This window comes from Molothrus ater, chromosome 8 (assembly GCF_012460135.2).
Source record: "Molothrus ater isolate BHLD 08-10-18 breed brown headed cowbird chromosome 8, BPBGC_Mater_1.1, whole genome shotgun sequence".
Taxonomy (NCBI): domain Eukaryota; kingdom Metazoa; phylum Chordata; class Aves; order Passeriformes; family Icteridae; genus Molothrus; species Molothrus ater.
In genome coordinates this window covers 12,350,234-12,364,273 of record NC_050485.2, presented here as the reverse complement: position 1 = coordinate 12,364,273, position 14,040 = coordinate 12,350,234, and the positions used below count along the sequence as shown (strand labels likewise).

At 48.9% G+C, this 14,040-nt stretch overlaps 1 protein-coding gene across 7 annotated transcripts in view; it reads right to left on the bottom strand.

The window, feature by feature from the left end:
* Positions 1-10,997, bottom strand: part of ZMIZ1 (zinc finger MIZ-type containing 1) — a 337,609-nt gene extending 326,612 nt beyond the window's left edge. For 2 of the 7 annotated variants that reach the window (XM_054515535.1, XM_036385262.2), the window contains exon 1: positions 10,401-10,490. The gene's annotated coding sequence lies outside the window, so the exon portion shown is untranslated. Of the gene's footprint in view, positions 1-10,400; positions 10,499-10,890 lie in introns of those variants that run through there. The other 5 variants (XM_036385263.2, XM_036385269.2, XM_054515536.1 and 2 more) reach the window with 4 other exon arrangements.
* Between the last annotated feature and the right edge of the window lie 3,043 nt (positions 10,998-14,040).

Here is a 14,040-nt window from a genome sequence, read left to right as displayed (position 1 = left end):
CGCAGCTATGACCAGAAACCTGCTGGGTGTCCGTGGTCCCCTCCCTGCCCAGCCCAGCCCCGGGTGCCGTGCCGAGGCAGTGCCGGTCCCTCTCCAAGGCAGAGTGCCAGCCAAGCGGCTCCAGCCAGGAGCAGACAGATGGTGGCCAATAAGGAAACCATCACAGCGTCTTAGTCACCATGGCACAGCCTGGGCACCACACAATAGCAGCCTGCCTGTCATCGACTTGATCCTCCTTTCAGCTCGTTAATGTGTTTACCTGCATGTGCCTGGTGCTCCCAGCTCCAGGCACACAGACACCCAGCTGGAGCTGTCCTGGGTGAACCACTCCAGTGGAATGGGGCTTACAAGGACCCATCACAGCCTATCAGAGAGCTAAAGGCAGATATCCAAAGGTTACAAAACTCTGCCTTAAATGCAGCATACCAACCACCACTCTGAGGGAGAAGCTAGGCTCTAGGGTAGCTAAGAGGAAACATGCCAAAGTCTTAAAAATAGATGTTCCAAGTACCAATTATTTAATAAAAGAAACATCCACAGATGAATCCTAAATTTTCAGCATTTTTTGTATTTATTTGGAGATAAAACAACCTTACTTAAGGGTAAGAGAAGCAGCATGATCCTGAATTTAAGGCACTCATTTGTTTCCCCCCAGCCAGTTCCTCTGAGCTCCACTCTGAACCCTCCAGCAGCAGCCACTGCTGCCACCTCAGCCTTGTCCTTCTCTCCCCTGCAGACCCTACACCTCTCAGATGCTTTTCAATTGGTTCCTTTACAAAAGAGCAATCTGCCATGAATACAGGCGGAATAAAAATGATTGCAAATATTTTCAGAACCCGTTTTACTCAAAAAAGCTCTGAAGCGCTAACCCTGCACAGCACTGCCCTTTGCAGAAAGAACCACTGGCCTCACCCAGGCCTGAGCAGCACCAAGCACCATCTGCTCTGTGCCCCAGGGGGCCTTTCCACTCTCCCAACCTGCACAGCTCCAGCCACTGGCACTGGCATCCAGCAGCTCTGCTCTCCCTGCTGCACAGACTTTGAGGACACAGCAATTTCATGTGGATGTTTTAAAATATTCATCTCCTGTCCTGTTGCTGATTCCTTCTGAAGTATAAGCCCTCTCCAAATGGCCTTCCCTTGGGCATACACAAGGATCACTCAGAATGCAAGGACTGGTCTCCAAAGAAAGCATTTATAACGCTCACACAAGTCCAAGTGTGGCATCTTTCATATCTAAACTGTACCTTTGCTAAACACCAGGTTTAAGTATTCGTTATCAACAAACATGGCAAAGGTTCCACGGGATTCTTTCTGTATTGTGTCTCTTGCTGGTCACCAACAGCTGGTGTTTTACTTGTCCTCTGCTAAAGAATAACACAAGGCTAAATGAAACTGACTCCTGAGTTACAAATAAACAAGCAAGTGCCTACTGCAGAGGTGGGACTTTGTCTAGCGCAGTTTGAAGCCCTTCTGGGTATTCAGCTTCCCACCCAACTCCTGTCTGCCTGGAGCATCAGGACCACAGAGCCCCCCGGTTTCTTCTTCCTTCCAGTGCCACCTAGCAGCTGGGACTGGGGGGTGAAAGCCAGGGCTGAGCAGTGCTGAGTGTGCCTCTCCTCTGCAAGGGCTCCTCACAGCCACACGAATTGCTGTGGCAGAGGCAGGTTCAGAGCCAGCCATGCAGCCTGAGCAAAGCAGAGGGCAAATGACTGAGAAAGGACACAGCTCCCACACGCTTATATTGCCAAAAAGCTGCAGGAAGAAGATGGGAGCCCAAGTGTTTTAACTTGCAAGGCTGATTTAACAAAGTCTGAGAGAGCTCTGCTAGTGACCCAAAATAACTTCTCCTTACATAATACTGCTATGATTTTAATGTGAGAGATGTCAGAGTATTACAGTGCCAAAAGCCAAAGCTACGCATTCATTTGGAAAGCTACTAGGCGCCCATCTCTAATGGTATCTAACTCCAGCTGGACTGCTTTTTAAAACAGTGATGTAGATTTCTGGAGAAATCTCACACTTGAGAGAACAAGCAAAGACTCAAGTACAGTTCCTGTAACAAGCATCTAAAAGCAGGACTGATATCTGCTTTAAGTCTTACCAGGTGAGACATATCAGAGTGGATATCTCAGAATCAAAAAGGGACTCATGAATGGGATCAATTTGAACACTAGTTTGTAGAGAAACAGCCTTGACAGCACAACACACATTGAATTCACCTTTTCGGTAACAGAACTACCATCCACATCTGCACATAAGTGCCCACTGCAACTCAGCATCCTGGTTTTCTGTGAAACAGAAAGATAAGGTTTGTGGTTTTGTAAAGCACCTAAAGGACAGTGAACTGAGTGTACAGATAGTCAGGTCACAAAAGCATGTACAAGATGACAGTTCACTGGCCTGACATCCCTTAGAACAATAACTCCAGTTTTAAAAAAAAGAAGTTTAATTAAATGTAAAGTGAATCAACCTGTGCTAGGTGGAGAAGAGAAGCTTTACTTGAAAAGGCTTGGGGAAAGCCTTGGGTTGCTGTAAGGGAGACCTAAGCATATGCTGTATAACAGCTGTAAAGAAGTTAACTTTTTCTAACAGTGATCCCACTGCTGGGAAAAGAGTTATAAGCATTTAACAAACAGAATTTACAAGAAGGACACTAAGAGACTGGGTAGACTTCGTGACAACCATATCATTCTTCTTTTCCCCTGAAAACCTGCAGGATAATAACCACTTCTCTCTCTCATCTATGGGTAAATGCATAAACAAACTGCTTTTCCAAGAATTCAGTTACAACTAAGTCTCTAAAAGTGCTTTCTAAAGCATTTTCTTGCCCCCTTTTTTTTTTTAGCAGGAGGTAGGGTTGGCACAGCTTGGCAGGACAGGGGAGATAATCAAGGCTCTTCCATTCACCTAAAAATATAAAATAGTTTTAAAACTGAAGTGTAACAGTGCTTATTGTCAAAATAGTTTAACTGCAGGAACTTGAATTTTGCAATGTATTTTAAGAAAATGCATTCTCTAAGAAAATTTTCGTGTTTATAAAGCTTCTTTTTGTCATTTACAACAGCCAAGATCTTAGAGATGTGCAATACTAAGGAAAACTAAGTCTTATGCGAAAGCAATGATACATAAGGTATTTCTTATTTTCACACTATCTCTGGAGGCATCCCACCTTCGGGCTGCACAAACAGAAGTGCTGTTCCAACTGGGCACAGACACAGTGGGACAGCAGTTGATGAGTTTCTCTCATTTCCTCAAGGAAGCGGCTGTAGTTGGAGTGGGGGAGGTCTTGCAACTCAGGGCTCAAGCCTCTCCTCCCTGTCATTCAACTCTCTTGTGGTGGATTTTTTCCCCTCACACATCACACTCTCACACCTCCAAAATAACCAAGAGCAGATGGTAACCTTTGAGCTGGAGAATGCCCATCTAGCAGGCTGCTGGACAACAGTCATGTCCCAGAGAAGAGCACAGAGGAAGGGTCTGAGTTTCACACAAAATCAAAGTCATAAAAACACCTTACAGGCTTATAATGATTTCTGCTTTTGGTGAGGCAGACTCCCTCTTTGTCAGTATGAGACCAGACAATTTCCAGGGAAGCCCCATCTCAAACTTTTTCAAGCACCACCTGCCCCACAGTGTCAGCCTCAGCACTGTCCTGCACTTTTCCCTCACCCCACGGTGCCCTTATTTACACAATAAACCAGTATTAGATCAGTTCATCTGTTTTCAGAATGGGTGTTCAAAAACACAAGAAGAGAAACCTGCACTGCAGAATTTACTGATGGAGATACAGAGGTGTGTATTTCAGAGCAGCCCAAATGACTCCACTGTTCTCAAAGGGAATCAGGAATGTAGCCAAGAAACAAGCAGATACACATCAAGGGAACTGTTTTTGCTACTAAATGGCCAATTGAAGCCCCTACTATTCTGTCATATATCTATGTCACTGCAGTCCCAATAAATAATGCTTTCTGATTAGTTATGAGACTATCTAGAAATCTCTAAGACAGATACTGTTCACTGTGCCAGCCAGTCAGTCATCGGAGCCCTGAAGTCTCAAAGGAATGAAAAACTAGTACACGAATCCAAAAGACAACACAAACTTGTTTTCAAGGTATTGCTTTTTCTCTTACTCCTCAAACATGTTTTTACCTAATCAGCAAAGATGACAAATAGTATTTCACAACACAAAGAGCTGCCATATGAATGAGGCAGTTTCCCCACATTTGTGCATTAGATCAAGCAGTCAGTATTCTCTAGTTAATACTACCTGGACCAAGCTGACTACTAAACTAAATCACCAGAAGAACTTACCAGTTACCAGGCAAAGAGTTGAGAACATGAGAACAAGTAAGATTTGAAGAAAACCCAAATAAAGACAATCATCTCCATACTAGTTTCACATGACATTATCAGATGCTTCACTTTTGTGGCTTTCATTCTCGTGCTATCGTTGACAACACATATGTATTATCTATATGTTAGAGTTGTTCCCCTTTCTGAAGTCAAGCCCACAGCAGCGCTGCTGTTCCCTGGAAACAAAAAAGGTTTACAGCAACCACAGCCCCTCCGCGCCCACAGCCAACACTGACTACCAAAAAACTGGCATACAGCCCTACAGGAAGAGGATAACACAACTGGCTTTGGATCAGGCAGCTGGACCATTGCCTGGGTAGGTTTCACAGGTCTGAAGGAGGACGTCTTAGCACGAGGACATGAGTTATAAATCAGGTCTTCACCATCCGCTGCCATAAGCCAGGACAAACAAGCAAACATAACATTAAGAAGAAACCTCTCGTATAGACTAACAATGAGCAGTGGAGGTAATACAAACTCGCACTTTTATGAAATTCGCACAGGTTTGTAGCGCTGTGCATATAAATGGCGTTTCGAGCAATTTCTTTTCCTCCCTCCTGCTGCCTGGTATGGAGCCAGGAGCTTTCCAGCTTCACTTTGGGAATCAAGTCAAATCTGGTCTGCAGAGTCAAAACAAACCCTGGATTAACAACCAGGGTATGCTTCCCACATTTATGTTAATGGAATGTTACTGTGATAGGTTGTATGTCACCACCCCAATATTAGTACACTAGACAGAATACAAACCAGCTTGATCTATAGAATTCTCCATGTAAAGAAGAGAAATCCCTTTCCAAGCTTAGATACTTCACTAAACACTAAAACTTATTTTAAAATGCATCAACCACTATCATCATCTTATTGCAGGGTTCCATACTGTTGTCTCCTTATCACAAAAGTTCCATACCTTCTTGGTGTTTCTCATGGGCAGCTCCTCAGAACACTGACTCTCTCTTCTTCACAGAGCAGCCAACTGACTCCAGCTCCCCTCTCACCCAGCCACCCCACTCTTTTATAGCATCTTCTTCTCATTGCTTACAGCTGTGGCCTGTTAAAGTCAGGCCTGCTCCTGATCTTTGATAATTGGCCCAGCTGCAATTATATTAGCTCCTTAGGGGCAAGATTACTTTCTACACTATCTTTATTTTCTTATGTTCTATCCCCCTACAAACCACCACAAACTGGAAAAGATTTCTTGGATGTTACACCATTCACTACAAGAGTAAAAATTACTTCCTCTGTCCTCTGCCACAGAACTAAAATGTATAAGCAACTGAAGGAAACTACAGGTGTTCCAGAATGAGTGATCACCTATGTGAGCCTTCAGAAGGGCAAGTTTTTTTAAAGAATGAGTCATTCCCTGTGGAGTAACTTAATTTCTATTGACACTTACAGGAGAAATTAGGTTGCAAGTGATTTTGTCTGTCTAAGAACAACTTTGCTTTTTTTACTGGATACCTAATACTCATAGAAATCTGCCCTACTCCATAAAGGGAAGGGCAGAGCACTGTACTGAAGCCAGGAAACTTCATCTTTGCAGGCAATGTGGACTTCAGTATATCTTAAATTATTAGAACCAAAAATAACATGTAACAAGTGTAAGGCCATCTCCTACTCTCATAATACACTACTGCCTCCAACAGTCTAGCTGTGGAGATCCATTACAACTCATTGCCTGGACATTTCCCTAGCAGCCTATATTCTCTTTAAAATATTCTAACATTAGCCAAGCTGAATATTAATGATCACGTGAAACCCAACGGAAGTGAAGAATTGAAAATTGCTACATAAGAATTTTCTGCTTTATCGTAAGAAGGGGAGGAGGGGGGAGGAAATCAATACGGCAAAACAACCTTTTAAGCCAAAGACACCATTTTAAAGCTCAAATTATTTCTAATACCACTGACAGCTTCAACTTGTCATCAGCAGGAAGGCTTACATACACTTGGAGTGAAGATGTGAATTGAGCGTAAGGAAAACATAGAATATCTGAGCAGGAGGTCTATCTGTGGTGGTTCTATATTGATGTTTTGCTTACTGTGTTTTCCCATAAAACACACTTAAATGGATCAAGAGGGCTTGTGCTGCTTGTCCTACAACAGGCACTTGACAGGAACAAACATAAACCAACATAAACTCTTCAGCAATATTCTTGCTGCTTTGCTGTAATACAGGATAGAATTTCACAAAAATTGGTCTAACTAGGAGTGAACAAATTAGCCAATTGCATAGTGGTCAAATTTGCTACCACAGGCATTAACTGCAGTCCTACTTATTTATGAGAAACAGGCTTCCCAGGTAAAGCCATAACAAGCCAAGCTCACGCCTCCTGCAGCATTTGATCACCCACGTTGTTAGAGCAGCACAGCAGGCACCACGAGTTCCTGGCCAGCCACTACCTCCATTTCTCATAGTCACATTATCTTCTGTGGGACTGGAAAAAGGCTGGATCCCTGTTGTTCTGAAACCTATCAACAACACTGGGGAAGGCAAAAGGAATTCCAACTCTTTTTCCTTTCCCAGATCTATTTTTCTTCCTTTTCAGGAGAGAAACCAGGCTTTCCAAGCTGCTAGTAGAAACACTAAGTTGCTAAAAACCTGCCAACATTGTCTCCAACTATAGTATCAGTTATCTAACTGCCATCCATGAGGGTTTGGGGTGCTGGTTTGGTTCTGCTTTTGCCTTTTTTTTCCCCCCCAACAGAAAACCTTTGGAACCCATAAAAGTGGAAGAGATTTGGGGCAAAGGGCAAGCAACTCCCAAGAAAAGTTATGAATGGAACTATGCTACAGAGAGCTTCGCCTTTCCACTCCTTGTACAGGAGAAATCATTCAGATGTTGCAAAAACTGATCCATTATCTTTTGTGGGTTTCTTTAAATAATCTAAAAACAGAATTGTATGCCATACTAAGATAGCAGATTTGTTTCATCCCAGAGAGTACAAAACATTCTCTGTACATATACACAGCAACTGACTTCTTTCCTGAAACAAAGTTTTCATTGATCCTTTGCCACAGACTCAATTATTGTTTCTAATCATGATCAACGTTTATTTAAGGTATTGTGAACTGTAAGCAATGCAAACAATAAAAGCATCTGTCCATGTTGACATGAATGTAATTGGCAGGTTAGATACCTATATCAACTGGTCCCAAAGGCGTTCTTCTTAAATTCAGAGAGCCCAAAGTAAATTTAAATTACAATTTACAGAATAATCTTGAAATCAGCCACTTTTCGAGGTAGTGTTATCTTGTGCAGATAAAACTCACAATCTGTCAATTCAATCCCAGGAAATTCTTCATTGTTTTAAAATATAATCCTAAAGACTTTTTTTTTTTTCTTAAAGCTTCTTTCTTTTTTTAATGCAGTGGATTATGCAAAATTGCTGGTCCTCCTTGCAACCATGGGGAAAAATAATCTTCCTCTTGTAATGTAGCAATTATAGATACATATGTAAAAAGAGCAGAAATCAAGGCACTTTGAAACAACACTTAAAAAGATGAAAAAAAGACTTGACTACGGGATATTTAGGGGATTTCAAGTCAGCTTTTCCACAGCCTCACTGTAAAAATAAGTGACCTTTTCCTTCTCCTCTTCCCCACCCCAAACTCTGAGGAAAACGGCCACCAAATGCACTCAGCTAGCCTCAAAGTCACACGTGCTCCACTGCAGATCTTGCTTTCAATGTCTCTTTTGTTTGATGGCTGGTGTTTCAACATCCTCAGCTTGGAACAGAGAAAGGTCAGAGCGAGTCTTCTGGCATTCACAAACCTGCACCAGGCCCCGCCAAGAGAAGATTGATGCCATAGTACATTTTCCCCAGTCAAGAGAAGGAAGTGGAGCTCTGAATCCACGACCAACCATGTTTGTCAGAGGGATTTGTTTCCCAAAGGTGTTTAGCTTTGCTACATTCCTTTGTGAAACTTTTCTGCTGGTGCTAGTAATATTTTTGAGCTACCCACTGTACCATGTTACTGCCCCAGTAACATGGTACAGGTTACATCGTAACAGGTTACATTGTAACCTGAACAGGTTCCCACCAGTAAGTAGTTTTAGCCATACATTCCAGCATACAGCCCTTTTTTAAAATTCCCCTCCAGATTCTGCTTCACCCCTACATTTCCCTCACCTTTTCTCCCTTGTGTGGGGAGGAGAGGCTGCACCATTAAACTTCCAGTGTGCAAGGCCACGGTCCGTTCGACAGCCAGAGAGAAGCTGTTGCTAAAGATTCCTTAAAAGCTTTGGCACTTCACGGCAGTTGGAACTACTCAACCAGAGCTGGGAGCCAAAGCTTCGCCACAGCATTAATGGGCTTTTGCCCTTTTAAATTTTGTAAGCCTGTCGCCTTTCTGATGCGCGCAGTTTTATTCAGAGCCCTAAATGGCCATTTCATATTTAAAAGAAAGCTTGCATAGGTAGCACCCTAAAACTACCCCAGGTCATTCATCACCCCAGCACTCCTACTGTCTCTTAGGAAACCTTTGATAGAGCATTTGTTCAGGCTGCCAAGTTAAATCCTCTTCTCTCGTGTCAATGCATTGAAAAAAGCAGTCAGAACACCAGCTTCACTCAGGCCTGCTGAAGTAAATGGAGAAAACCAATTCCTCTGGCACTACAGAACCATTAAGCCGTTTGCAGATTATTAACTGAAGCACAAAAATACACACGGCGCACAATCGGACAGAGCAGAGCTATGCCTTGAGTTTGCTTCGCTCTCGATAAACTGACGATACAGCCGCAATTTGCACCAAGTCATGCAGCTGCCGGGCTGGTGAGCGGGACCCCGGCAACCCCAGACAAAAGCGGCGATGCGGGGTCCCGCTGCCACGGCCGGGCAGGTTCCACCTTCAGCAGAGACGGCGGCGGGGGCTGCGCTCCAAGGGGCACCCCCGAGGCGCCGCCCCGCGTCTCTCATCGCAGCCTCCGAGGCGGCACCGAAATTAAACTTTGCACGTGCAAAACAAAGTTTACAGTCTAAAACCCCGATTATAGTAACAACTTCCTCCCCCTGTCTCAGGCTGCCGTACTCCTTCCCCGCTACCGCGCCAGCCCAGAATGCTATCCCGAGCCCCGCGGGGGGGTGGGGGGGACAAGAGCGTGGCTGGATGGCTCCTATTTTTATGTTTACATTCCTGAAGTGTCTTTTAACTGGCTGCCATTCTCCCTCTCCCCGCGAGCAGCTCCGCCGGCCGCCCCTGGAAGCTCTTCCCCCGCTCCCCTCGCACAAAGGCGGGCGAGCTCCGGCCGGGTCGGGTCGGGCCGGGCCGGGCACCCCCGGCCCTGTGCCCCCGCGCCCCCTCCCCTCCGCCCGGCGGCTTCCTGGACAGATGCACGGGGGGGAGGGAGGGGAAGAGAGGGAGGGAGGGGGCTGCTCCTTCCTCCTGCCTGGCGAGAGAGGCCCAGGTCCCAACTGGCTCTCAAAACCCAGGCGCAAGGAATTTACACCCAGGCAAGCTTCCCGGAGCCCCGAGAACAGGCGCAAGCTCCCCCCCTGCGTCTCCCGAGCCCCGCACGGGCGGCCGGGCACGCACACACAGCCGGCCGGGCACGCACGCCCCGAGCCGCAGCCCCGGCCCCGCTGCGGGGCTCCTGCCCGCCCCGACGGCGCTCGCCCCGGCCGGGGGCAGCCGCCGCCCCGGTCCCCGCAGCCCCCTTTGTGCTTGCGGCGGCTCCGGCGCCCGCCCGCCCCCCGCCGCGGCTGCTCCAAGTTCGCCCCGGGCCGGGTCCCCCCGCGACCCCGCGGCCGGCCCGGGAAGGGCATTGCCCGGGGAGAGCCGCTTCCCCGCCGCCGGGCCCGGCTCCGCGGCTGCTCGCTCGCCCTCGCCCCGCGCCCTCGGCGGGGACAGTCTGCCCCTTTAAGAAGTCTCCACACATTTTCTCCCCTTGCAGAATAAATATGTTGTTGTTTTTCTTTTTTTTTTCTCCCTGTACACCTTTTTCCCCAGCGTGGCCGCTCCATTGTTTCTGCTCCGCCGAGACGCAACCCCTGCCCGGCCGCGAACGGGGAGGTGCGAGCAGGGAGCGCAAATAGACGCGAAACTTACCTACGGATTGCAAAGCAGCCTTGCAGCAGTAAAATAATAAGGAAGAAGGCAGGCAAAATCCTCTTTCCCAACTGATTTGCAGGTCTACTCGGGTATTTTTAAATATATAATTTTGTTTATTCCCCTCCTTTCTTCCTTCTCCCCCTGTTTTCTTTTTTCTTCCTTCCCCCCCCCCCTTTTTTTTTCCCCTTGCCCACAGACAGTGAAAAGGAGCTCAATGTTAGTGGGTGAGTAAGTGAATCAACTAGCAGAGAGCACAGCAAGTTGAAGTGTCAAATTACATTGGCTATTCTATTACCAAAGGGCCATGCTTTGTGGCTGCTGGCAAAATCTGTCCCAGATTCCTATCTGAAAGGGAGCTGCCTCCTACAGGGATGTTCTTCCCTTCGCCCTCTCCCTTCCCCTCTCCACCCGCAACACACACACACACCCCCAAATCACACCAAGTTAAAAATCTTAGATACAAGTTAAAATACAAATATTGTCTTACAGTGTCTTTTAAGGCGGGGATTCTCGTTTTAGTCCTCCTGCATACCAAGCACTCGGAAACCCTTCCACTCTGGAAACTGAAAGCTGGAGAATATGTATACTCCCTTCGGTGTTTTTGTATTATTAAATAGGGGAAAACCACCCTGGACCCAACACACTCTCAAGCATGAGGTGTCTCCGTCTCTGTCGTCTTCACGAGAGAATTTTTTACGGGCATGGAAGGAACTACCGGGCAGGCAGGGGGATTACACTGGAACGCCGAGACATCCTGCCGCTCCGTTATTGCACTTTAGCCCCCACCCCCCTCCATTTATTGCCACCACCCCCACCCTCGGGGCCGCTGTTATTTTCAGAGCCCGGAGCTCCCGCCACCCAGGTAGGAGCAGGGTTCTCCCGGGGGTCCCCGCTCAGCCGGGGAAGCCGGGCGGGCGGCGGTGCCCGGCGGGGCGGGCCCGGGAGGCGGCCCCGCCGCGGGGGGGGGCGGTCAGGGGCCGGGGCCCCCCCGCCGCCCGGAGCGCGGCCCCCGGCGCTAACAATAGGGCGTGTTTTTGTGCTGTTTTTCTTCCCCTGCGCTCCTTAGGAAATCCAGCCCGATTTCCAGGGAGAAAAGAAGAAGAAACCGTCCTTGTCTGACGAGCCCCAATCTGCTAAAAAACATCTCCCTCGACTTCTCTTCCCCTTGATAAAACACTTCTAGGACAATCAATATTTTATGATGAGTTGTTAATAAGCCTAATATATTCATCCCTGCTCCAACGGGGCTTGTTAGATTATGCAATTAAGATAAGCAATTTAAACAGCTCTGTGTAGCTTCTCGCTGGTCACATTCGTCTTGTTGTTGGAGGAGGAGAACGATCGGGACTGTAAAGTGATGACGGATCGCTCGGGGAAGGGGGAAGAAGGTCTAATTTTTTCATATTTTTTTCAGCTGCGTGCAGGCGGAACGGAGCGCTCCCGCCGCTGCCCGCGCCGCTCCCCCCGCGGGGCTGCCCCCGTCCGCGCCGATCTGCGCGGGGTTACGCCAACCCCGAGGGCAATGCCCCCGGCGCGGCCCCCGCCCCGCTCATTTACGCCTTCGTGGCTTCCCCAGAAAAAAGACCCCTCTTCCTGCCCTTCTCCCGGTGCCTCCGGCTGCCCCCCGAGCGCCTCGGGGCGCGGGGGGTCCCTGCGGACGCGGCGCCCGCCCCCAGCGCGGAGACAGAGCGGCGGCCGCCCGGCCCGGCAGCGCCGCGGGGGGAACCCCGGGCGGGCAGAGCCCCGGCGGGGACGGGCAGCCGGTGGCGGGCGGCGCGTCCCGCCGCTCCGGCGCGCTCCGGCTCCGCGTTTTGCGAGCGGCCGCGGTGTCAGCCGGGGAGCGCCGAATAACAAAGGCAAGTTTGAGAGCAGCCGCCGCCGCTGCCGCCGCACAGGCTGCGGTGACGTCAGGGAACAATGCCGCTGCCAGCCCGCCCGCCCGCCGCCCCTTAAAGGCGCACGGGGCTCTGCCGGGGGCCCCCGCCGCCGGCCCGGGGGATGGAAGGAACGGGGTGCCTATGCTGGGCCCCCCGCCCTGCAGCCCCCGGCCGCCGCCAGGTCCCTCCGGCATTGCTCGCCCGGACTGGGAGCGGAGCAGATTCTCCGTCTCACGGCTCCTTCCCTCCCTTGCCGTGCCCCGCGCGGCCTCCACCGCCCTAATCGCTGCCTTCAGCTGCCCGGAAGAACTGGCGGCCGCCGGGCCGGGAGCGCTCGGGCCCCGCCGGCCCGGGCCGAGCTCCCCGCGGCGCTGCGGGGCTGGGCGGGCCGCGCCCCGGGCAGCGCGGCCTAAGGGCCCACTGCCCTGGCCGCACGTACGAGCCCTGGGACCCGCCAGGGAAGGGTTTTCGCCAGAAGTCCGGCACCTCGGGGGCCAGGACCTGAGCGCTGCCAGCCACTTCGGCTTCTGCTCCCGCAGTGACCCTCGTTTCCCCTGTCACGGTGCGCTGCCCTCCTCCCCAAGCCACACCGGCCCCGTGACTGTAACCTGTTGTCCCCAGGCTTAAGCAGTCCGTGCAGCCCATTTCACTCCTGCACAGCATTAGATGTCTCATCAAAACAGGCGCAGAAAAAGCCCAGCCTTTTAGGTAACCAAAAAGGGCACTGTAGCAATACGGTAACCTCCTGATAATCACACACATCAGGCATCATACCTTAAGAATTCATTTGCAATTAATACCTTTTTAATGCATCAAATTTAATATCTTTTTAAGGTGTCAAAACTTCTGTCTTGGGCATGGGCAAAGTCAAAGTAGTTGGTTTTGGTGCTTTATTGCTTGAAACCATTTTACAGAAATAGAAAATTAAATCTTTGTGCAGCAGCACCGTTACAATGTTACAGGGCCTGTCCATTATATTTAAGCACATGCCACTGATACCATCCAGGCTGAAAACAAATTGGTAAACACACATTTACTTTTTCAAGCTTTTTGTAGTTTTCCTGCCAGACTACGTTCCACATGAGCACATCATGCACGATTGACCAGCTGCATCACCCTGCCTTCTTTCAGTAACCAAGTTGCCTGATCAATACAGTATGTGGCTAGGAAAATAAAGGTCTTGCAGGAAATCATTGTAGTGATTTAGCAGGTGCCTTTGTGCCCTCTGAACCTGCCTCTGCTAAACTGGGCTTTGCCACACACTGTTCAGAGGCACCAAAGGGGTTGGAAGTGCTACCTGTCCACAGGGGAGGTGCAACCCTAGCAACCTTTGCCACTTGCAGTCATTGGAGCTCAGCCACCCTTGCAGTGACAGCACATGTTAAGTGGTATCACAGCCAGATCCCAACTGCTACACCTGCCCACACAGGACTCTTCACTTCTACTGTGGCAAGAGACATTTCCTGTTTCCTCCATAGGATGTGATGGTCACCCATGAAGTTTTGCCCCAATAGTGGTCGCAGCAGTCAGTTTGTCTACTGTATTTTTATCAGTTTGTTTGTAAATTAAATTAATTCCGTGAGGATTAAGACAACCTTAGTTTTCTCTGACCTGTGCTGATAGAATTCGTGAATTGAGAAAAGTGCCACTAATGCATGTTGATGTGCTTTTTTTCAGCCAGGGACCGGGCTTTTCCACCACAAAGAACTTTTATAGCTCCTCCAATTCACTGCCAATTGCCTGCTGTGGCATAAAGGGTG